Below are 23,952 nucleotides of genomic sequence, written 5' to 3'. Positions count from 1 at the left end.
TCCTGGTTGCTAACGCTATCATCTTCATTAAAATATGTTTAGCTCCCAGTTGCTAATGCTAACGTCTTAATTATCGTATGGTTAGCTCCTAGTTGCTAACGCTATCATCTTCATTATCGTATGGTTAGCTCCCGGTTGCTAATGCTAATCGCTGGCCGTGGTATTTCAGGACCTTTAAAACCATTTTAATGTTAAATTTGTAACATTGTCAAATATTACGTAAGAATGGAGGCAAACAGATTTACAGATTTACAAGCTCACAACAAGATCTATAAATGAACTTTTCCAGCCAATGAGAGAGAGCTACTACTGAATGTTTTTATTTTGGAGGCCGGCCACATTTCTGTGATGTAAAGGGACTGTGTGTGTGTGTGTGTGTGTGTGTGTGTGTGTGTGTGTGTGTGTGTGTGTGTGTGTGTGTGTGTGTGTGTGTGTGTGTGTGTGTGGTGAATTATGAATCAATAATTCTTACAATATCTCATGTTCTTGGACATAGCATATGGTGATCTGTTGTTTAGTTCGTCAGACTAGCTGGCTGGCTTAATTGGGGTCTGTCTTTGATATTCAAGGACCACCTGGGGACAGGGGTTGTTTTTACTGTGCCTTTTGTTTGAGTCCTGAGATCCTGACTCACACCTAGGGCAATCAAATGCTAAACATGGGTTCAAAGTGGCCACTCAACAAATGGCTGATCAATGCGTAAGCTGGGGTTGACTTCAGGGGAACAGTGAACACGCCTCTATTCTCACCTCTTGTAAACTGTACTTAATGTCATGCAATTGAATGTAACCAGTTCAGTCAGTTGGCCAGTCACTACCTGGTGGCTGGTCAAGGCCAGCCAGGCCTATGCTATGCTATGCTGTGTACTTCGAAATAAACATCAAGGAACATCTTACTCTGTCTGCTGCCGTCTCACAATTATCTCAATGCTCTCCCAGTGTTTTGGTTAAGTTTGTATGGTCTCGTGTCATAAGATACGACAGATGGTGCGCGATCCCGACCTTCGTGGTGTTTACACCAGTTAGGAGAAGAATCGGCGGCTTTTTTATTCAGTCTAATCAGCGAGTTTTTGTGAGAGGCGACAACGACGGGTTCCAGCGGAACGAGGACGAGGATGTCGACGGACCACCGCGATGAGGAGTGTTGCGCGGCGACGACGTGCGTCTCTTTCCAACTGGCCAGTGGACAGAGGAGCGGTCGACGAGGAGCAGCAGCCTTCACGGGGGCCTTCGATCGTCAACTCTACGCTGGGGACGGCGAGCAGAGGAGCGGTGCAGCGAGGCACAGGACGGGGACACCAGCGTTCCGGGGGAGAGGGGATCGCTCATCCCGACGGGGAGAGGCGGCCACTCGACGCTTGGCGCGGCGGTTTCCACTTTCGGGAATTCGTTTCGGAATGGACAGGAGGACAGTGTCAAACAGCGGCCGTGTAGTATGCGGTGTACTGGTCACGCATTGCACGCACGACACGTGCCGAAGAAGGACACGTCTCCGTGGCGGCGGTGGCTTGGCTTTCCATGGCCGACTGACGACACAAGCTGAGGGCCTTCGCGGACCTGAGCAGGGGTCTGTGATGAAGATGTTGCCTTTTCTTTCTCGTTTTCCCATCTCTGTTGTTTCAGAGCTGGGAGGGGGGGAGATGATGATGAGATGATTATGAGAGCTTTCAGCGAAAACAGCGGTGAACATTTTCTCAACTTGATCCGTGGCTGAAGCGAACTTTGAGGTAACGGAATGCAGAATACAGAAGATTTTCCTTTGTTCATACGGAGGGGAGACGGACATTCCTTCTTTCTGATTACAAAATTGTGCGTCGTGTTTGTTTCAACATGAAAAAATAGGCCTCATGTTGGTATGTTTTGTCGTATAATTAGGTAAGTTGGTTCATAAGTAGCCTAATTGTGAATCAAATAGGTGTTTTCCTCGAGACGTGAAGAGAGTATTAATTAGTTAAATATTGCTTAAACTCTGGCCTGTTAATGTATTTGTTTATGGTCAGGATAGGTCTGGAGACTTATTTTGATTTTGGTCCTGTGAAACTCCAAAGAGAGAGTTTCATGTGATTTGGTGTGTATGTTCTATATACCTTAGTGGAGCAGAGTTTTATTTAAAGCATTATAAACGTATAGATATGTTATGGCACGTCCTAAATTTCCTGAAAGCGGAAATGTCTTGTTTAAACGTCAGCTAATTGTAACTTACTAATCATTTTCCATTATCCATTGTTTAAGATACTTGTCAGGATAGTGCAATTGGCAGTCGTTTGGTGCCGACAGTGTTAAAAGTCAGGATAGTGATTCAATTACAGGGTAATTAATTGGTAGTCGTGTAGTGCCGACAGTGTTAAAGAGGGTTTAATTTGACTCTGTGGTTCTCTAGGGCTTAAAATGCGATTTTCTTTGTTTGTGCGCAGACTTACAAACTGAGATATTGGTCTTTGCTTTTGTCGAAGTTGACGAGGTGACGGCAGTTTTCATGTTCATTGTTCTGTAACATTTTTAGCCATAAGAGTTTGAAATAACGCAAAGAGAATCCTCCACTGATACGAAATTGTATTTGAACTTACTGTAATGGAAACCATTTATGAATTATCCACTGATACGAAATTGTATTTGTACTTACTGTAAATGAAATCATTTATGTCAAGTTGTGTAACCTTAAATGTCTGTGTTTGAAAACCATGTTGGGGAAATCTGTTATTCTGGTGTCTTGAGTATTGTTAAGCTGAGGGTCAAGGGGGGTGGTAACTGGTAAGATAATTATGGTTTCATATTTCATAGTGACAGACTGTGTCTGTCAAAGGGGGAATGTGGTGAATTATGAATCAATAATTCTTACAATATCTCATGTTCTTGGACATAGCATATGGTGATCTGTTGTTTAGTTCGTCAGACTAGCTGGCTGGCTTAATTGGGGTCTGTCTTTGATATTCAAGGACCACCTGGGGACAGGGGTTGTTTTTACTGTGCCTTTTGTTTGAGTCCTGAGATCCTGACTCACACCTAGGGCAATCAAATGCTAAACATGGGTTCAAAGTGGCCACTCAACAAATGGCTGATCAATGCGTAAGCTGGGGTTGACTTCAGGGTAACAGTGAACACGCCTCTATTCTCACCTCTTGTAAACTGTACTTAATGTCATGCAATTGAATGTAACCAGTTCAGTCAGTTGGCCAGTCACTACCTGGTGGCTGGTCAAGGCCAGCCAGGCCTATGCTATGCTATGCTGTGTACTTCGAAATAAACATCAAGGAACATCTTACTCTGTCTGCTGCCGTCTCACAATTATCTCAATGCTCTCCCAGTGTTTTGGTTAAGTTTGTATGGTCTCGTGTCATAAGATACGACATGTGTGTGTGTGTGTGTGTGCGTGCGTGCGTGCGTGCGTGCGTGCGTGCGTGCGTGCGTGCGTGCGTGCGTGCGTGTCACTTTATTTCTCTCTGGTTGCAGACAGATCAATGATGATGTAAAACAAAATGAAATGAATAAAATTCTTTAAACAAGCTTCATTGGGTTTCCTGTTTTTGGAACGTTGTATTTTTTATTTGTTTGTATTTGTTAGGGTTAGGGTTACCATAACCCTAACTAACCCTTGCACTGTTAGGATTAGGGTTACCATAACCCTAACTAACCCTTGCACTGTTAGGATTAGGGTTACCATAACCCTAACTAACCCTTGCACTGTTCTGCACTGTTAGGATTAGGGTTACCATAACCCTAACTAACCCTTGCACTGTTAGGATTAGGGTTACCATAACCCTAACTAACCCTTGCACTGTTAGGATTAGGGTTACCATAACCCTAACTAACCCTTGCACTGTTAGGATTAGGGTTACCATAACCCTAACTAACCCTTGCACTGTTAGGATTAGGGTTACCATAACCCTAACTAACCCTTGCACTGTTAGGATTAGGGTTACCATAACCCTAACTAACCCTTGCACTGTTCTGCACTGTTAGGATTAGGGTTACCATAACCCTAACTAACCCTTGCACTGTTAGGATTAGGGTTACCATAACCCTAACTAACCCTTGCACTGTTAGGATTAGGGTTACCATAACCCTAACTAACCCTTGCACTGTTAGGATTAGGGTTACCATAACCCTAACTAACCCTTGCACTGTTAGGATTAGGGTTACCATAACCCTAACTAACCCTTGCACTGTTAGGATTAGGGTTACCATAACCCTAACTAACCCTTGCACTGTTCTGCACTGTTAGGGTTAGGGTTACCATAACCCTAACTAACCCTTGCACTGTTAGGGTTAGGGTTACCATAACCCTAACTAACCCTTGCACTGTTAGGATTAGGGTTACCATAACCCTAACTAACCCTTGCACTGTTCTGCACTGTTAGGATTAGGGTTACCATAACCCTAACTAACCCTTGCACTGTTAGGGTTAGGGTTACCATAACCCTAACTAACCCTTGCACTGTTAGGATTAGGGTTACCATAACCCTAACTAACCCTTGCACTGTTATGATTAGGGTTACCATAACCCTAACTAACCCTTGCACTGTTAGGATTAGGGTTGCCATAACCCTAACTAACCCTTGCACTGTTAGGGTTAGGGTTACCATAACCCTAACTAACCCTTGCACTGTTCTGCACTGTTAGGGTTAGGGTTACCATAACCCTAACTAACCCTTGCACTGTTAGGGTTAGGGTTACCATAACCCTAACTAACCCTTGCACTGTTCTGCACTGTTAGGATTAGGGTTACCCTAACCCTAACTAACCCTTGCACTGTTCTGCACTGTTAGGAGGTAAATAAAATGCCTGATATGTTGACCTTCCTGGAGCCTCCGACCATCGGCAAGCATTATTATTAAGGGACCAAGAAGTCATGAAGTGACTTTGGTCACTTATTAGGGACCAAGAAGTCACGTAGTAACTTATTAGGGACCAAGAAGTCACGCAGTGACTTTGGTCACTTATTGTTTTTGTGTTTATTTTTCTTCTTCTCCTTCTCCTTCTTCTTCTTCCGCCAAAAATAGCTGTTCTGACTGAATGGTGCAGTCGGTTTTCGCGAAACGCGGTAATCTGGTAGAGGGCCATGCCAAACGGTGAATATGCGAAGCCCAAGACGATTGGCCAAATGGTGGCGCTATAGCGCTCAATTGAAAATGCTAACTTTGAACGTGCATAGCTCATGAACCGTTTGACCGTTGGCAATGACACTTTGATACCCATATGCGTCTCCTCATGCTGAACAACTTTCGTGTTCTAACTTTTGACCTCTGACCTTTAGATCACCCGCCATTTTGAATTATATGATCAGTACTTCTTCTCCTTCTCCTTCCGCCAAAAATAGCTGTTCTGACTGAACCGTGCAGTCGGTTTTCGCAAAACTTGTCAACATGATAGAGGACCATGCCAAACGGTGACTATGCGAAGCCCATCATGATTGGCCAAATGGTGGCGCTATAGCACTCAATTGATGCAAAACTTGCAAACTTTGAACGTGCATATCTCATGAACCGTTTGACCGTTGGCAATGACACTTTGATACACACATGTGTCTCCTCATGCCGAACAACTTTCGTGTTCTGACTTTTGACCTCTGACCTTTAGATCACCCGCCATTTTGAATTATATGAAAAACAGTTCAAATGTAACTCCTCCCAGAATCTTTGCTCAAAATGCACGAAAACGTCTACACGTGAACTTTGGACCTATATGGACAAATAATCGTAGCACATTTTTTCTAAGTGAAAAAATGAAGTTTTTATGAACCAATAAAAATTGCTGGTTTGTGAAAATTATTCTTCTGCCTCTAATACACACATATGCTTATGTCACTTTACTATGCGAAGCCCATCACGATTGGCCAAATGGTGGCGCTATAGCACTCAATTGATGCAAAACTTGCAAACTTTGAACGTGCATATCTCATGAACCGTTTGACCGTTGGCAATGACACTTTGATACACATATGTGTCTCCTCATGCCGAACAACTTTCGTGTTCTGACTTTTGACCTCTGACCTTTAGATCACCCGCCATTTTGAATTATAGGAAAAACAGTTCAAATGTAACTCCTCCCAGAATCTTTGCTCAAAATGCACGAAAACTTCTACACGTGAACTTTGGACCTATACGGACAAATAATCGTAGCACATTTTTTCTAAGTGAAAAAATGAAGTTTTTATGAACCAATGAAAATTGCTGTTTTGTGAAACTTCTTCTGCACCTAATACCTATATGAATACTGAATGATGTTACTGTGTAGAATGAGTCGACTGACTGTGTCTGCATAGCTCAGTCGGTAGAGCTCTCGCCTTCGGACCACAAGGTTGTGTGTTCAAATCTGGGTAATGACAACTCAGTGACTGCATTACATTGTGTCCTGCAAGATTTGTGATGACTCAACTATAGAAATATTGAAGTAGATTTGACCCATTAGGCCCATTAGGCCCATTAGGACATGGCATCACAATAATAGATACTAGTAACTGTAATAGTGTAATAAGTCTAATTTTGTAATAAGTGTATTTAGTGTAATAGTGTAATAGTAGTGTAATAGTGTCATAAGTGTAATATTGTAATATTGTAATATTGTAATATTGTAATAGTGTAATAGTAGTGTAATAGTGAAATAGTGTAATAAGTCTAATTTTGTAATAGTGTAATAAGTGTATTTAGTGTAATAGTGTAATAGTGTAATGGTGTAATAGTAGTGTAATAGTGTAATAGTGTAATAAGTGCAATGTGTAATACCGTACTGTACTGTACCATACTGTGCTGTACCATACTGTACCATATGGTACTGTACTGTACCATACTGTGCTGTACTGTACTGTACTGTACCGTACCGTACTGCACCATACTGTACCGTACTGCACGCACGCACGCACGCACGCACGCACGCACGCACGCACGCACACACACACACACACACAAACACACAGTAGTAATGGATAAAGACATGCCCAAAATGAGGACACACCTTCTTGTTACCAAATCACTGAATGGTTTTAATGTTTACAATATAGTCACTGATTGTCTCTGTGTAGGTCAGTCAGTAGAGCTCCCGCCTTCGGTCCACAAGGTTGTGAGTTCAAATCCCGGTACCGACAACTCAGCTCGTCAGTCTCATTTGTGCTTGTTGTTCTTATTGCGCATTGTTCTTCTTCTATATTGGTCCCGCTTTATCGCTGCTTGCAGCTATATTTGTTTTTGTGTTTTTTTCCTTCTCCTTCTCCTTCCGCCAAAAATAGCTGTTCTGGCTGAACCGTGCAGTCGGTTTTCGCGAAACTTGTCAACATGGTAGAGGGCCATGCCAAACGGTGTCTATGCGAAGCCCAAGGTGACTGGCCAAATGATGGCGCTATAGCACCCAATTGAAAATGCAAACTTTGAACGTGCATATCTCATGAACCGTTTGACCGTTGGCAATGACACTTTGATACACATATGTGTCTCCTCATGCCGAACAACTTTCGTGTTCTTTTGACCTCTGACCTTTAGATCACCCGCCATTTTGAATGATATGAAAAACAGTTAAAATGTATCTCCTCCCAGGATCTTTGATCAAAATGCACAAAAACATCTACACGTGAACTTTGGACCTATACGGACAAAATATCGTAATACTTTTTGTTTAAGTGAAAAAATTACGTTTTTATGAGCCAACGAAAATTGCTGTTTTGTGAAAATTCTTCTTCTGCCTATAATACATACATGCTGCGTCATAAGCTTATGTCACTTTACAGTATAGTAGAGGGGCATGCCAAATAGCACTGGAAGCAGTCTTACTCCAATAGGCCAAAGGGGGGCGCTATAGCAATATTTTGAAAATAAAACCTTTGAACAGTCATAACTCATGCCTCGTGTGTCCACATGTTCCTTGACTCATCTGTCACTTTGACCAGTAAGCTCCGCCCTCAGATATTCCGCCATTTTGAGCAGTTTTAAAAATGCTTATACCTTATTTTCTGCCTGGATCTTTGAGAGATTTGCGTGACACGTTCTACACACAATCTATGGACCATTATCTGAAATACCAGTTGAAGAGAAGTTTGTACGTGAAAAGAATTGCAGCAAAACACACATGGATAATGACATGCCCAAAATGAGGACACACACTTGTTACCAAAACACTGAATGATGTTACAATTTACAATGAAACAACTGACCATATAGCTCCAGATAGCTCAGTTGGTTGAGCTCTCACCTTCAGACCACCAGGTTGTGTGTTCAAATCCGGGTAACGACAACTCAGCCTGTGATTCTTATTTGTGCATATTGTTCTTTTTGCGTATTGTCTTCTTTCTTGGTCCCGCCTTATCACTGCTTGCAGCTATATTTATTATTATTATTATTATTATTATTATTATTATTATTATTATTATTATTATTATTATTATTATTATTATTATTATTATTATAGCTGATTTGAGGAGAGGAGAGGAGAGGAGAGGAGAGGAGAGGAGAGGCTGATGCTGGCCTCCATCTCTCTCTCTCTGCAGCATCACATGGCCTCCTGGCCACTAGAGGGCGCTAGAGGAGCATCTCAGAGGGGAGGGGACGGGAGGGGAGGGGAGGGGGGAGGGGCTGATGCTGGCCTCCATCTCTCTCTCTGCAGCATCACTTGGCCTCCTGGCCACTAGAGGGCCCTAGAGGAGCATCTCAGAGAAGAGGAGAGGAGAGGAGAGGAGAGGAGAGGAGAGGAGAGGAGAGGAGAGGAGAGGAGAGGAGAGGAGAGGAGAGGAGAGGGGAGGGGAGGGGAGGGGAGGGGCTGATGCTGGCCTCCATCTCTCTCTGCAGCATCACATGGCCTCCTGGCCACTAGAGGGCGCTAGAGGAGCATCTCAGAGGAGAGGAGAGGAGAGGAGAGGAGAGGAGAGGAGAGGAGAGGAGAGGAGAGGAGAGGAGAGGAGGGGAGGGGAGGGGAGGGGAGGGGCTGATGCTGGCCTCCATCTCTCTCTGCAGCATCACATGGCCTCCTGGCCACTAGAGGGCGCTAGAGGAGCATCTCAGAGGAGAGGAGAGGAGAGGAGAGGAGAGGAGAGGAGAGGAGAGGAGAGGAGAGGAGAGGAGAGGAGAGAGGAGAGGAGAGGAGAGGAGAGGAGAGGAGAGGAGAGGAGAGGAGAGGAGAGGGGAGGGGAGGGGGGAGGGGCTGATGCTGGCCTCCATCTCTCTCTGCAGCATCACTTGGCCTCCTGGCCACTAGAGGGCGCTAGAGGAGCATCTCAGAGGAGAGGAGAGGAGAGGAGAGGGGAGGGGAGGGGAGGGGAGGGGAGGGGCTGATGCTGGCCTCCATCTCTCTCTGCAGCATCACATGGCCTCCTGGCCACTAGAGGGCGCTAGAGGAGCATCTCAGAGGAGAGGAGAGGAGAGGAGAGGAGAGGAGAGGGGAGGGGAGGGGAGGGGAGGGGAGGGGAGGGGCTGATGCTGGCCTCCATCTCTCTCTGCAGCATCACATGGCCTCCTGGCCACTAGAGGGCGCTAGAGGAGCATCTCAGAGGGAGAGGAGAGGAGAGGGAGGAGAGGTGGTGCTGATGCTGCTGATGGCCTCCATCTCTCTGCAGCATCATCCTCTCTCACTCACACACACACACACATGCTAAGCTGTTAGCATCCTCTCTCACACACACACACATGCTAAGCTGTTAGCATCCTCTCTCACTCACACACACATGCTAAGCTGTTAGCATCCTCCTCTAGACTCTCACTCACACACACACGGAGCAGACATGCTAAGCTGTTGTTAGCTCCTCACGCTAAACTGCAGCATCACTATAAACAGAGAGTGTGTGCGTGTGTGTGTGTGTGTGTGTGTGTGTGTGTGTGTGTGTGTGTGTGTGTGTGTGTGTGTGTGTGTGTGTGTGTGTGTGTGTGTGTGTGTGTGCTAGCATGAGGCTAGCGTCTCCATGCTAAGCTCGGGCAGTGAGGAACCAGAGGAGAGATGGAGATGGAGCTGAAAGAGGACGAGATGACATCATCATCATCATCATCATCATCAACGTTGTTGTTGTCCTGCTGTAGGAATAAGAGGTAAAACCCTTTATCTGTACCTGTTAATATTACTGTTGTTACATTACAGTTAATATGACCACCAGCAACGCCCGTTACCCCCCCCCCCCCCCACACATGCACACACACACGCACGCACACACACACACACACGCACACGCACGCACACACACGCACGCACACAACACACACTGGACACGCACTACTGCTGCTATTCTGTGCTCTTGCGTTTAAATTGTTGTCTCGTGCGTGTGCGTGTGTCTGTGTGTGTGTCTGTGTGTGTGTGCGTGTCTGTGTGTGTGTGCGTGCGTGCGCGTGTGTGAGAGAGAGAGGTTTTCTATGCAATGTAATGTTAATCTGCTCACAGACACATTGACGCTGCTTGTCATTGAATGCAGACATTAAATGATGGTTTATTATGAGATCAAAGGCCCACAATAACCCGTAGAATATGTATTCTGATCAATAACATATAGCCAGCTAACCCTAGGATCAATAATATAATAGTCATCTAACCTGCAGTATAAGAGCTCTGTGTGTTAATTATAGAGATGTAATTTCTGTCTGTCCATCAATCGTGACATCACTACATTGTTACAGACATGTATTTATAATGGATGTGTTCATCTCTCCTCATGTAATAATGTTAATGTGAGGCTCGGCTAGCATGTTATAATGTAATACATACATACATACATGTAATACTGTTGGTAGCATGTTACTCATGTGTTACTCATATGTTACTCTAACAATGTTACTAGTATAACATGACATATAAAACATGTAATGATGATAATGTGAGGCTCGGTTGATGCTGGAGTTGGTTGGTAGCAACATGCTATACTAGGCTATAGCAGGACAGCTGTATTATATAACTCAATGATCTAATATGTTCATTAAATATGACAGTATAAGGACTTGTGTGTGTTGTGTAGAAGTGGTTGTACAGTGTGTGTACACTGTGTGTACTGAATGTGTACACTGTGTGTACTGAATGTGTAGTATATTGTGTACAGACTAGAGACTAGAGTGTAATCTTCAATCACATTAGTGTGAGACTGTCGCTCCGTCAGACCACACGGGCTCATATGTGGTCAAAGTCCGCCCTCTGGAGGCGCCCTGCGGCCACTGCATGAAGGTGGGTCCGTTCAGGCGCAGTGCGGATAAAAAAAAACGGGACAGATCTACCAGCTCACCTAACGCTGCTGTTTGGTCTGAGAGAGATCTATCCTCTGGGGCAGATGTGCTGTAGATCTGATATTTCACTGCAGGGGCCTAGCGGCGCTTGAATTGTAGCAGGTGTGTGTGTGTGTGTGTGTGTGTGTGTGTGTGTGTGTGTGTGTGTGTGTGTGTGTGTGTGTGTGTGTGTGTGTGTGTGTGTGTGTGTGTGTGTGTGTGTGTGTGTGTGTGTGTGTGTGTGCGTCTGTGTGTGTGTGTTTATTTGTTAATTATTTGTTATTGAAACAATATAAACCCAATTAAATAAAGCTTGTTATTCAGAACCTTTTAAGATTTGCAACAATGTTGCAAACTTCTCTTCAATGAGTTACGTATATAATTATCTACTACATCCAAATTCATCCAAATTAAAGTTATTCATATATATATATATATAATTGGCTGGTCAAAGGCCTATGCTAATCATCAAATTATGCTGAATGAATATATATATATATATATATATATATATATATATATATATATATATATATACACACACACACAGGTCCATCTCAATTAATTTGAATATTTTGTGAAAGTTCCTTTTCTTCCGTAATATAATAAAAAAAGTTAATCTTTCATATATTCTCATTTCATTGTGCAGTATTTAAAACCTTTTTTTGTTTTAATCTTGATGATTATGGCATACAGCTCATGAAAATCAAAAAATCATATCTCAATGATTTAGAATATTTTATAAGACCACTAAAAAATATATTTAGAAATTTCGACCATCTGAAGAGTATATTAATGTATGCAGTTAATACTTGGTCTGGGCTACTTTTGAACAAATCATTTAATCAATGGTGCGTGGCATGGAGGTGATCAGCCAATGGGGCATGGCATGGAGGTGATCAGCCTGTGGCACCGTTGAGGTGTTATGGAAGCCCAGGTTTGCTTTGATAACAGCCGTAAATTAATTTGTATTGTTCAGTCTTATGTCTCACACCTTCCTCTTGACAATACAACCTAGATTCTGTGTGGGGTTCAGGTCAGGCCAGTTGGCTGGTCAGTTAAGCACAGTAATACCATGGTCAGTACAGCAGTTACTAGTAGTTTTAACTTTTGGTCATGCCTGCCCATCTGTACCTGCATAGATTGATTGGTCATGTCTGTCCATCTGTACCTGCATAGATTGATTGGTCATGCCTGTCCATCTGTACCTGCATAAATTGATTGGTCATGCCTGTCCATCTGTACCTGCATAGATTGATTGGTCATGCCTGTCCATCTGTACCTGCATAGATTTATTGGTCATGCCTGTCCATCTGTACCTGCATAGATTGATTGGTCATGCCTGTCCATCTGTACCTGCATAGATTGATTGGTCATGCCTGTCCATCTGTACCTGCATAGATTGATTGGTCATGCCTGCCTGAGGCCTGTCATCATGTGCTTGTTTCTAGAATGCAGCAGATTAGTTTTTCTTCACACCAGAAACTCACGTCTTTGTTTATGATTAAATATTAATGAGAAGCCTCTCTGACAGTATCCTAAATGTTAGCCTCACAATGTCAAACGTCTAATGCAAAGTTATTGTAAAGAAAGTCAGCAGTCCCTAGAGGAGATAGCCTATACTGTACAGTTGTATCCTGAGCTTTACTGGGCAACTCCACAACAACAGAGTCCGCCCTTGATTATGGAATTACTACATCATTGAAGACATCAAAGGTCATAATTGAATTGTAATTTTTGCTGAATGGATTTTCATTGATTGTTGTCCATGTTGTCTGCTGCTATGCTATGGGATACTGTCTTGTAAAGTGAGTTGATAGAAACTAGCTGTTGTTAGACTCTGCAGTCTTCAATACTCAACACTACTTTTAGGCATTTAGCAGACGTTCTTAATCCAGAGCGACTTACATTAAGCACTAACAAAAACAAATAACAAAAGCATGGCGTACATCACATATATAAAAAGTAGTTATCATGACTCAAGCGTAAACTAAGAACGTAACAGTGGAGTATCTATGTGAACTATACATACTATATTATATTATACACATGTGTACTATAAAGTGCTATGACTACATCAAAATGCAATTCTAGTGCTGTCTACGTAACAAGCTATAAGTACTACTTCAATACTAGTACTAATAGTAGTACTAGTAGTACTAGTAGTACTAGTAGTACTAGTAGTAGTACACTCTGCAGTCTTCAATACTCAACACTACTACTTCAATAGTAGGCTGCCTGGGAGAGGAGAGTGGAGAGAGGAGAGAGGAGAGAGGAGAGTGGAGAGTGGAGAGTGTGCATGTTGTCTTTGAGGAGCTCCTATGTCCAGCTGAGGGTTTGTGTAAACCAACATGATTGTGTTTGAGAAACACAAACATTGAATGCCATTGACAATGGATGGCCAGCTTTGAATGTTTGTGTAAACACAAACGCCACTGTGCCCAGGCAGATTTCCCCAGGCCAAGGTAATAACATATGCCACTGTCTATAGGACTGCACAGGGAGCAAACCAGAGCAGAGCTAGAGAGCCAACCTGGCCAGTGGGCTTTAAATACTTCTCTGTTTGTTTTGAACACCCATTTCATGTGGACACCTAACCCTGCATGAGGTGAATACACAAAACACAGTTTGATTGTGCAACAAAGGACTCACTTTTTTATTTTGGACTATTTGGCCTAGTTTTGGGTAATTGGTGGAGCTGATTCAAGTCCCTTGTTTGCACACACTACAAAGTGTGACACCATCCATTCCCACAAATGACAGTGATATGATATGAATCCAGCCATGCCCAGAACAGATCCATTCTCCAGGCATTCACACATACCGACAGTAATCCAAAAGACGGATTTCCCTCCAGTAATCAATAAAGCTATATCAGATATCTTTTTGTGTATCTCTTCAAAGGTGAGTGAGCAGTTGTTCAGCAGAAAGGGCTTTTCTAATATCCTTGCCAAGTTGTATTAGCCTTTGGTGGTGAGGTTAAACTTTATAAATTAATGTCTTTCTCATTGTACGTTAGAGTTATACTTAACTTTATAAATTAACTTCTTTCTCATTGTACGTTAGAGTTATACTTAAAGGTGATAGGCCTATATACAATTACGTTTTCAGCCAAAATTTAAAATATAATATATATATATATATCTTTCCCTATATTATGATGCTGAGGTGTTCTCCTGCAACAGGGCACTCTCCCTTTGGCCCCAACTGGCTGAACTGACTGTTTATATCCACTAGAGTTTACTGTTCTCCTCTGGCTGAACTGACTGTTTATATCCACTAGAGTTTACTGTTCTCCTCTGGCTGAATGGACTGTTTATATCCACTAGAGTTTACTGTTCTCCTCTGGCTGAAGGACTGTTTATATCCACTAGAGTTTACTGTTCTCCTCTGGCTGAAGGACTGTTTATATCCACTAGAGTTTACTGTTCTCCTCTGGCTGAAGGACTGTTTATATCCACTAGAGTTTACTGTTCTCCTCTGGCTGAAGGACTGTTTATATCCACTAGAGTTTACTGTTCTCCTCTGGCTGAAGGACTGTTTATATCCACTAGAGTTTACTGTTCTCCTCTGACTGAACTGACTGTTTATATCCACTAGAGTTTACTGTTCTCCTCTGGCTGAAAGACTGTTTATATCCACTAGAGTTTACTGTTCTCTGGCTGAACTGACTGTTTATATCCACTAGAGTTTACTGTTCTCCTCTGGCTGAATGGACTGTTTATATCCACTAGAGTTTACTGTTCTCCTCTGGCTGAAGGACTGTTTATATCCACTAGAGTTTACTGTTCTCCTCTGGCTGAAGGACTGTTTATATCCACTAGAGTTTACTGTTCTCCTCTGGCTGAAGGACTGTTTATATCCACTAGAGTTTACTGTTCTCCTCTGGCTGAAGGACTGTTTATATCCACTAGAGTTTACTGTTCTCCTCTGGCTGAAGGACTGTTTATATCCACTAGAGTTTACTGTTCTCCTCTGACTGAACTGACTGTTTATATCCACTAGAGTTTACTGTTCTCCTCTGGCTGAAAGACTGTTTATATCCACTAGAGTTTACTGTTCTCTGGCTGAACTGACTGTTTATATCCACTAGAGTTTACTGTTCTCCTCTGGCTGAATGGACTGTTTATATCCACTAGAGTTTACTGTTCTCCTCTGGCTGAAGGACTGTTTATATCCACTAGAGTTTACTGTTCTCCTCTGGCTGAAGGACTGTTTATATCCACTAGAGTTTACTGTTCTCCTCTGGCTGAAGGACTGTTTATATCCACTAGAGTTTACTGTTCTCCTCTGACTGAACTGACTGTTTATATCCACTAGAGTTTACTGTTCTCCTCTGGCTGAAGGACTGTTCATATCCACTAGAGTTTACTGTTCTCCTCTGGCTGAAGGACTGTTTATATCCACTAGAGTTTACTGTTCTCCTCTGGCTGAATGGACTGTTTATATCCATTAGAGTTTACTGTTCTCCTCTGGCTGAAGGACTGTTTATATCCACTAGAGTTTACTGTTCTCCTCTGGCTGAACTGACTGTTTATATCCACTAGAGTTTACTGTTCTCCTCTGACTGAAGGACTGTTTATATCCACTAGAGTTTACTGTTCTCCTCTGGCTGAAGGACTGTTTACATCCACTAGAGTTTACTGTTCTCCTCTGGCTGAAGGACTGTTTATATCCACTAGAGTTTACTGTTCTCCTCTGGCTGAAGGACTGTTTATATCCACTAGAGTTTACTGTTCTCCTCTGGCTGAAGGACTGTTTATATCCACTAGAGTTTACTGTTCTCCTATGGCTGAAGGACTGTTTATATCCACTAGAGTTTACTGTTCTCCTCTGGCTGAAGGACTGTTTATATCCACTAGAGTTTACTGTGGCAGCGGTGGCCGAACGGAGAGCGGCGCGGTCTAGATACCGGAAGGTTCCCAGTTCGAACCAGCCGTCCGACACGTTAAAATTACCACCGCTGAAATGCCCTTGAACAAGGCATCAACCACTACGATGAAATGTGTTCTATGAGCAGGGCCTGGCTGGAAACAAGTTCTTGAGCTTAGCCCAGATACCCTGGGTAAATATAGATTTCATTTCATTTCATTTCTCCTCTGACTGAACTGACTGTTTATATAGAATAGAATAGAATAGAATAGACTTTTATTTGTCATTGCACACAAAGCATACACTGAGCATACAACGAAATTTCAAGGGAGCTCCCACATAACCGTAGTACATAAATAAAACATAACACATAACATACAACACGAAGTAAAGTGCATGGTGATATTATAAAGTGCATGATGGATGAGAAGGGAACCAATAAATTAACACAGTCCAATTAGAGACAGAATGCATGATGCATATGAGGGGACAGTCAATGCTCATGTCGTTCGTTTAGCAGTCTGACTGCGTAGGGTAAAAAGCTGTTTTTCAGTCTTGAGCTACCAGCACTGATGGACTGGTATCTCCTCCCTGAGGGGAGGAGGTGAAAGAGATAATGTGCTGGGTGTGACTGGTCTCTGATGATACGGTGGGAGAGGCCGAGGCAGCGGGAGGTGAAGACGGAGGTGATAGATGGTAGAGGGGACCCGATGATCCTACCTGCCGCCTTTACCACCCTCTGTAGGGCCTCCTGCTCTGCCTTTGTGCAGCTGGAGAACCACACAGACACACAGTAAGTCAGTACACTCTCGACAGCACAATGGTAGAAGTTTACAAGTAGATTTCTTGGCAGGTCAGCTTCTTTCAGCTTCCGTAGGAAGTATAGGCGTTGCTGAGCTTTCCCGATCACTGAAGCGATGTTGGTGCTCCAGGACAGGGTCTCACTCACACTGAGACCCAGGAACTTAAACTCTGTGACCACCTCTACTGCCTCGTTGTTAATGAGCAGAGGGGAGTGGTCCGGCCTTGACTTCCTAAAGTCTACTATAATCTCCCTTGTCTTCTTTATGTTGAGCTGTAGGTTGTTATTAGCACACCAAGCTGACAGGCCTTCCACCTCTCTCCGATAGGCAGACTCATCGTTTTTCCTTATGAGCCCCACAACTGTGGTGTCATCTGCAAATTTTATGATGTGATTGGAGGAGAAGGAGGGAGAACAGTCATGTGTGAGCAGGGTGTATAATAGAGGGCTGAGCACGCACCCCTGCGGAGCACCAGTGCTGAGGGACAGAGTGGATGAGGTGAATTTGCCCAGCCTGACGGCTTGCGTGCGGTTTGTGAGGAAGTCCAGTACCCAATTGCACAGTGTGTTAGACAGACCCAGTGTTCGGAGTTTGCAGATGAGTTGGCGAGGTAAGATGGTGTTGAAGGCGGAACTGTAGTCGATGAAGAGCATTCTTACATAGGTGTTTTTCCCCTCTAGATGTTTCAGAACAGTAAACTCTAGTTATATCCACTAGAGTTTACTGTTCTCCTCTGGCTGAAGGACTGTTTACATCCACTAGAGTTTACTGTTCTCCTCTGGCTGAAGGACTGTTTATATCCACTAGAGTTTACTGTTCTCCTCTGACTGAACTGACTGTTTATATCCACTAGAGTTTACTGTTCTCCTCTGGCTGAAGGACTGTTTATATCCACTAGAGTTTACTGTTCTCCTCTGGCTGAAGGACTGTTTATATCCACTAGAGTTGACTGTTCTCCTCTGACTGAACTGACTGTTTATATCCACTAGAGTTTACTGTTCTCCTCTGGCTGAAGGACTGTTTATATCCACTAGAGTTGACTGTTCTCCTCTGACTGAACTGACTGTTTATATCCACTAGAGTTTACTGTTCTCCACTGGCTGAAGGACTGTTTATATCCACTAGAGTTTACTGTTCTCCTCTGGCTGAAGGACTGTTTATATCCACTAGAGTTTACTGTTCTCCTCTGCCTGAACTGACTGTTTATATCCACTAGAGTTTACTGTTTTCCCCTGGCTGAAGGACTGTTTATATCCACTAGAGTTTACTGTTCTCCTCTGGCTGAAGGACTGTTTATATCCACTAGAGTTTACTGTTCTCCTCTGGCTGAAGGACTGTTTATATCCACTAGAGTTTACTGTTCTCCTCTGACTGAACTGACTGTTTATATCCACTAGAGTTTACTGTTCTCCTCTGGCTGAAGGACTGTTTATATCCACTATAGTTTACTGTTCTCCTCTGGCTGAAGGACTGTTTATATCCACTAGAGTTTACTGTTCTCCTCTGGCTGAAGGACTGTTTATATCCACTAGAGTTTACTGTTCTCCTCTGGCTGAAGGACTGTTTATATCCACTAGAGTTTACTGTTCTCCTCTGACTGAACTGACTGTTTATATCCACTAGAGTTTACTGTTCTCCTCTGGCTGAAGGACTGTTTATATCCACTAGAGTTTACTGTTCTCCTCTGGCTGAAGGACTGTTTATATCCACTAGAGATTACTGTTCTCCTCTGGCTGAAGGACTGTTTATATCCACTAGAGTTTACTGTTCTCCTCTGGCTGAAGGACTGTTTATATCCACTAGAGTTTACTGTTCTCCTCTGGCTGAACTGACTGTTTATATCCACTAGAGTTTACTGTTCTCCTCTGGCTGAAAGACTGTTTATATCCACTAGAGTTTACTGTTCTCCTCTGACTGAACTGACTGTTTATATCCACCAGAGTTTACTGTTCTCCTCTGGCTGAAGGACTGTTTATATCCACTAGAGTTTACTGTTCTCCTCTGGCTGAATGGACTGTTTATATCCACTAGAGTTTACTGTTCTCCTCTGGCTGAATGGACTGTTTATATCCACTAGAGTTTACTGTTCTCCTCTGGCTGAACTGACTGTTTATATCCACCAGCGTTTACTGTTCTCCTCTGGCTGAAGGACTGTTTATATCCACTAGAGTTTACTGTTCTCCTCTGGCTGAATGGACTGTTTATATCCACTAGAGTTTACTGTTCTCCTCTGGCTGAAGGACTGTTTATATCCACTAGAGTTTACTGTTCTCCTCTGGCTGAAGGACTGTTTATATCCACTAGAGTTTACTGTTCTCCTCTGGCTGAAGGACTGTTTATATCCACTAGAGTTTACTAGTCGGGACGTCGGGGGGGATTTAAACTTTTTGCCAAATGCAGCGTGAGGCTGTGACGGTGTGTTCAACCCAGCAGTATTATAATGAAAACGCGATGTGATTGCGATGTATAATATTATCCCCATATCTTAGTTTCACCAACATTGTTCATGTGAAATAGTATGTTTATGATTTAATATGTAGGCCTATTGAAATTATGAGAAGCGCTATGTATAGTGCATGGTCTGGGTGGTGTGAAAACACCAGCAGCTAGCACCCCTCAGAACTCGGAGGATCCTAGAAGTCACAGAAGTCGGACCCCCATACAATATCCTGGTTACTTCAATATCGTTCATGTGGAGTTGGTTGTATGTGCTGTTGAAATGCTGGAAGTGGAAGTGATTAATAGTATCATGTCACGGTTTGTGTTTGTCACCACCGTGGCGACCACGTCTAGTACAGTCACTGGAAGGGGCTATCATGCCCCCCCGGAATTATACTTCTAATCAGTGTTTTCTTATTGGAAAAAAATTGCTGAAAATGATGAGCTATGATAAAAAGTTGTCAAAATGTCCCACCTACCTCAAAACCCCCTTTTTGGTATATGGCTCTGGCGAAATTGTGTAAAGGCAAATATTAATTCACTAAAATTACATAAATAGACATGGTGGTCTGAAATTGGTCATGGAGTATCTTGACACACAGGGGTAAGTAGCAGAACAGGATTTGGTTGGTTGCTACCATTATATTCTTAAATATGACCCACATCATCCTCAGAAACACCCAAAAAGATGGTGTCCGCTTGACTAATAACAACAAAGATGGTTATTTTCCAACACATTATGGTGAGTATCACTGCCTCACTTGTATATAGAAAACTTCTCATATCCCTAAGCTTCAATTTGAGCCCAAGATAACCTTTCTATCTTGAAAATTACTCTTTCTGTCGCCAAAATTCTGAACTATACCTCAAATCGGTGAAAATTGTATATTCAGTCAGTATCAACTATACATTTGGAATAAATGAATGAATGACTGAGTTTGAACTCACTCCACATCATGGAATATTTCTTACTTGAATACGCTATGTTAAAAAGTTAGCAAAGTGTCCCATCTACCATTTTTATGCAAATGAGTGCCTCCATTATCAAAATAATCGATTTTCACTATATCTCAGCCAATATTGCACTTAAATGAACAAATAAGGTGTCTAGACCTATGTTTTGAGGGTCAAGGATCTCAGTGAAACTATTCCTAAAGTGACCACATGTGCCCGTGGCATGCTGGTGTACAAATCAGTGCCGATTAAATCAATTCCTCTATCTCGTCGGCTTCTTGTCCATGCTCTCCAGACAGTGTCAAGGAGATCAACCAGTGAGGTTGGTAGGACTGCACTGGAGGACACACTGGATTAAAAAACTCTTTAGTTTCAACCCCCCCTGCCCTTCATCATAGGGTTTTGGTTTTTCCAAAAAAGCTTTATCAGCTCGCTTGTATAAGACACGATGGTTCTCTTCAGAGCAGAGTAGCATGGAGGAAGACGAGCCAGGTCAACTTTAGATTTAGAAATTAGTTTGTCATCTGCCCCCACCACTATTTCACTGAAGACTCACAATTCAAATAGCTCTATAGCTCAAGCCAAGCCATGTGGCCCATAGGGCAGGAGCCTAACAAGTACATTCCCTGGCATGACTAGTATGTCGCAGGGACTTACACCAATCCAACCCTTTGGTATTACCCAGCTGGGGATCGAACCCCTGACCATCCAGTCTCAGGGCGGACGCTCTAACTACAAGGCCACTGAGCTGTTGATGATATCCAGGGCCTACAGAATGGAACCAAATGGACCTGTAAGCCTTGCAGAGCCATGAGGCCCATAGGGCAGGAGCCTATCTCCTGTTTCTGTAGTAGGAGGCAGCTTGATGTACAAGTACACCCCCTGGACATGACGCTAGTATGTAGCAGGGACTTACCCCAATTTACAATTTACAATTTAGGCATTTAGCAGACGCTCTTAATCCAGAGCGACTTACATTAGGCAAGAACAAAAGTATGGGAATACATCACATATATAAAATGCATTTATCAAGAAACATGCGTAAGCTAAGAACGTAACTAGAACATATCTATATAATGACACTATACATATTAAATATACATATATACTATACTATGCTATACATATGTACTATGATGTGCTATAACTACATACAATGCAATTATTGTGCTGTCTACATGACATGCTAGAAGTCTGTTTCAAATGCTATCTAAGTCTAAAAAGTGCTATCTAAGGGGGTAGGATAAGTGCTATGGGCCATGATGGAGTCTGAAAAGGTGGGTCTTCAGACTACGGCGGAAGATTGGGAGTGATGCTGCAGTTCTGATTGCAACGGGGAGTGCATTCCACAGTTTTGGGGCCAGAAGGGAGAAGAGTTTGGGACGTGTGGAGCGTTGTCCCGGCGTTTTTAGTGAGGGTACTTCCAGCTTTCCTGCGTTGGCTGATCTGAGGGCGCGGGAGGGTTTGTAGGGTTCAATCATGCTTGCAAGATAAGGGGGAGCCATGCATCAATCCAACCCTTGATGCTGAATGCCAAGCAGGGACAAGCAGGGAGGTACTGGGTTCCATTTTTCTGAGTCTTTGGTATGACCCGGCCGGGGATCGAACCCCGACCTCCCAGTCTCAAGGCAAACGCTCTGACCACAAGGCCACTGAGCTGTTGATATGCAGGGCCCCTTACGGGTGTGCAACTCTGAATGTACAAATGGAACCAAATGGACCTGTAAGGGTTATGGGGGTCCTTCAAATGTGCCTTGTGCTACACTATATGGAACAGATCCTTAATTAGTATAGTTGGAGCAATGCATCTGTCTGCTGTATGGACAGAGTTGCGAGTCTTCAGTATGGTAAATGGTGCATTTATAAAGCGCCTTTATCCAAGGCGCTTTACATAGATACATTTCATTCACCCATTCACACACACATTCATACACTGATGGCAGCGGAAACCATGCAAAGCACCAACCTGCACATCGGGAGCTGTTAGGGGTTCAGTGTCTTGCTCAAGGACACTTCGACACTAACTCTGGGGGAGCCCGGGTTTTTGCGGTTGCCATCCAGCCACTCTACCCCTGAGCCACCGCCGCCCCAGTGGACGTCACCCGTGCCAAGTTGCTGCGGACAATGGTGGGGGCAAATGACAAACTCCTTAAAACTAAAGTTGACCTGGCTCGTCTTCCTCCATGCTACTCTGCTCTGAAGAGAACCATCGTGTTGCCTTATACAAGCGAGCTAATGAAGCTATTGTGGTAAAAACAAAACCATATGAAGGGCAGAGATGGATGAAAATCCTTGTCATTGGAGACCATGGACAAGAAGACAAAAAGACTGATGAGTTCTATGAACACGATGACTGATTAATGTGACATTTGTGCATTTTGTTCTTTATGGTGCAGGCTAGGGTGGTCACTGTTTGTACACTGTTTACATTTTTGCCTTTGAGTGTGTATAGGAATAGGATGGAATACTGTTACAGGATTGTGTGACTGTTTGAATTTTGTACTGCATATTGCAGGCCATTCTATAGCGTGTATACTGCCGTAGACTATTGTTCATACTAAGGATGTTTTTAGTTTGTGATGTTATGCTACAGTATATTCTAAATTATAAAGCTTGCTTAAAAGCACAGCACCTGTCCAGATACCTTATTTGTAAAGTTATATGCAATATTGGTATCTCTTACTTGGTATAAATGTGACTTTATTGTAATGGCAGCACTGATTTATACACCAGCATGCCATGGGCACATGTGGTCACTTTAAAAATAGTTTCACTGAGATCCTTGACCCTCAAAACATAGGTCTAGACACCTTATTTGTTCATTTAAGTGCAATATTGGCTGAGATATAGTGAAAATCGATTGTTTTGATAATGGTGACACTCATTTGCATAAAAATGGTAGATTGGACACTTTGCCAACTTTTTAACATGGCTTATTCAATAAATATTCCATAATGTGGAGTCAGTTCAAACTCAGTTATTCAATCATTCATTCCAAATGTATAGTTGATACTGACTGAATATACAATTTTCACCGATTTGAGGTATAGTTCAGAATTTTGGCGACAGAAAGAGTAATTTACAAGATAGAAAGGTTATCTTGGGCTCAAATTGAAGCTTAGGGATATGGGAAGTTTTCTATATACAAGTGAGGCAGTGATACTCACCATAATGTGTTGGAAAATAACCATCTTTGTTGTTATTAGTCAAGCGGACACCATATTTGTCTCCACCAGGCCGAAGGCATGGGGAGAGAGTATGTTTTGCACTCCGTCCGTGTGTGTGTGTGTGTCCGTCCGTCCGTGTGTCCGTGTGTCCTTCCGTCCGTCCGTTACCAGCTAATCTCCGGCACCGTTAAGCCGGTCGATGCCAAACTTTGCACACACACTCCCTGGATGCCAATGATTAACCTCTGCCCTGCATTTTCCAGAACGGCCTGTTATAGCGCCACCATGAGGCAGCTTTTCACATTGTTTACCTAAAACTGCACCGATCTGCGTGAAACGTTGCATGCACACTCCCTAGAGGCCAAGCACAAACCTTTCGCCTGCATTTTCCGCATCTGCCTTTTATAGCGCCACCAGGAGGCCGACTTTTGTAAAACAAATGTTTTGATATTACTCCTCCAGATTCTGTCCAAAAATCTCACAAATCGTTACGCAGTATCTCTATGGTCATGTGCTCAAGTCGGATCTGTCCGATATTTCATATTCCATCCTAATTGGCTAT

Source organism: Electrona antarctica (assembly GCF_951216825.1).
Source record: "Electrona antarctica genome assembly, chromosome: 4".
Taxonomy (NCBI): domain Eukaryota; kingdom Metazoa; phylum Chordata; class Actinopteri; order Myctophiformes; family Myctophidae; genus Electrona; species Electrona antarctica.
This window is presented reverse-complemented; position numbering follows the sequence as displayed.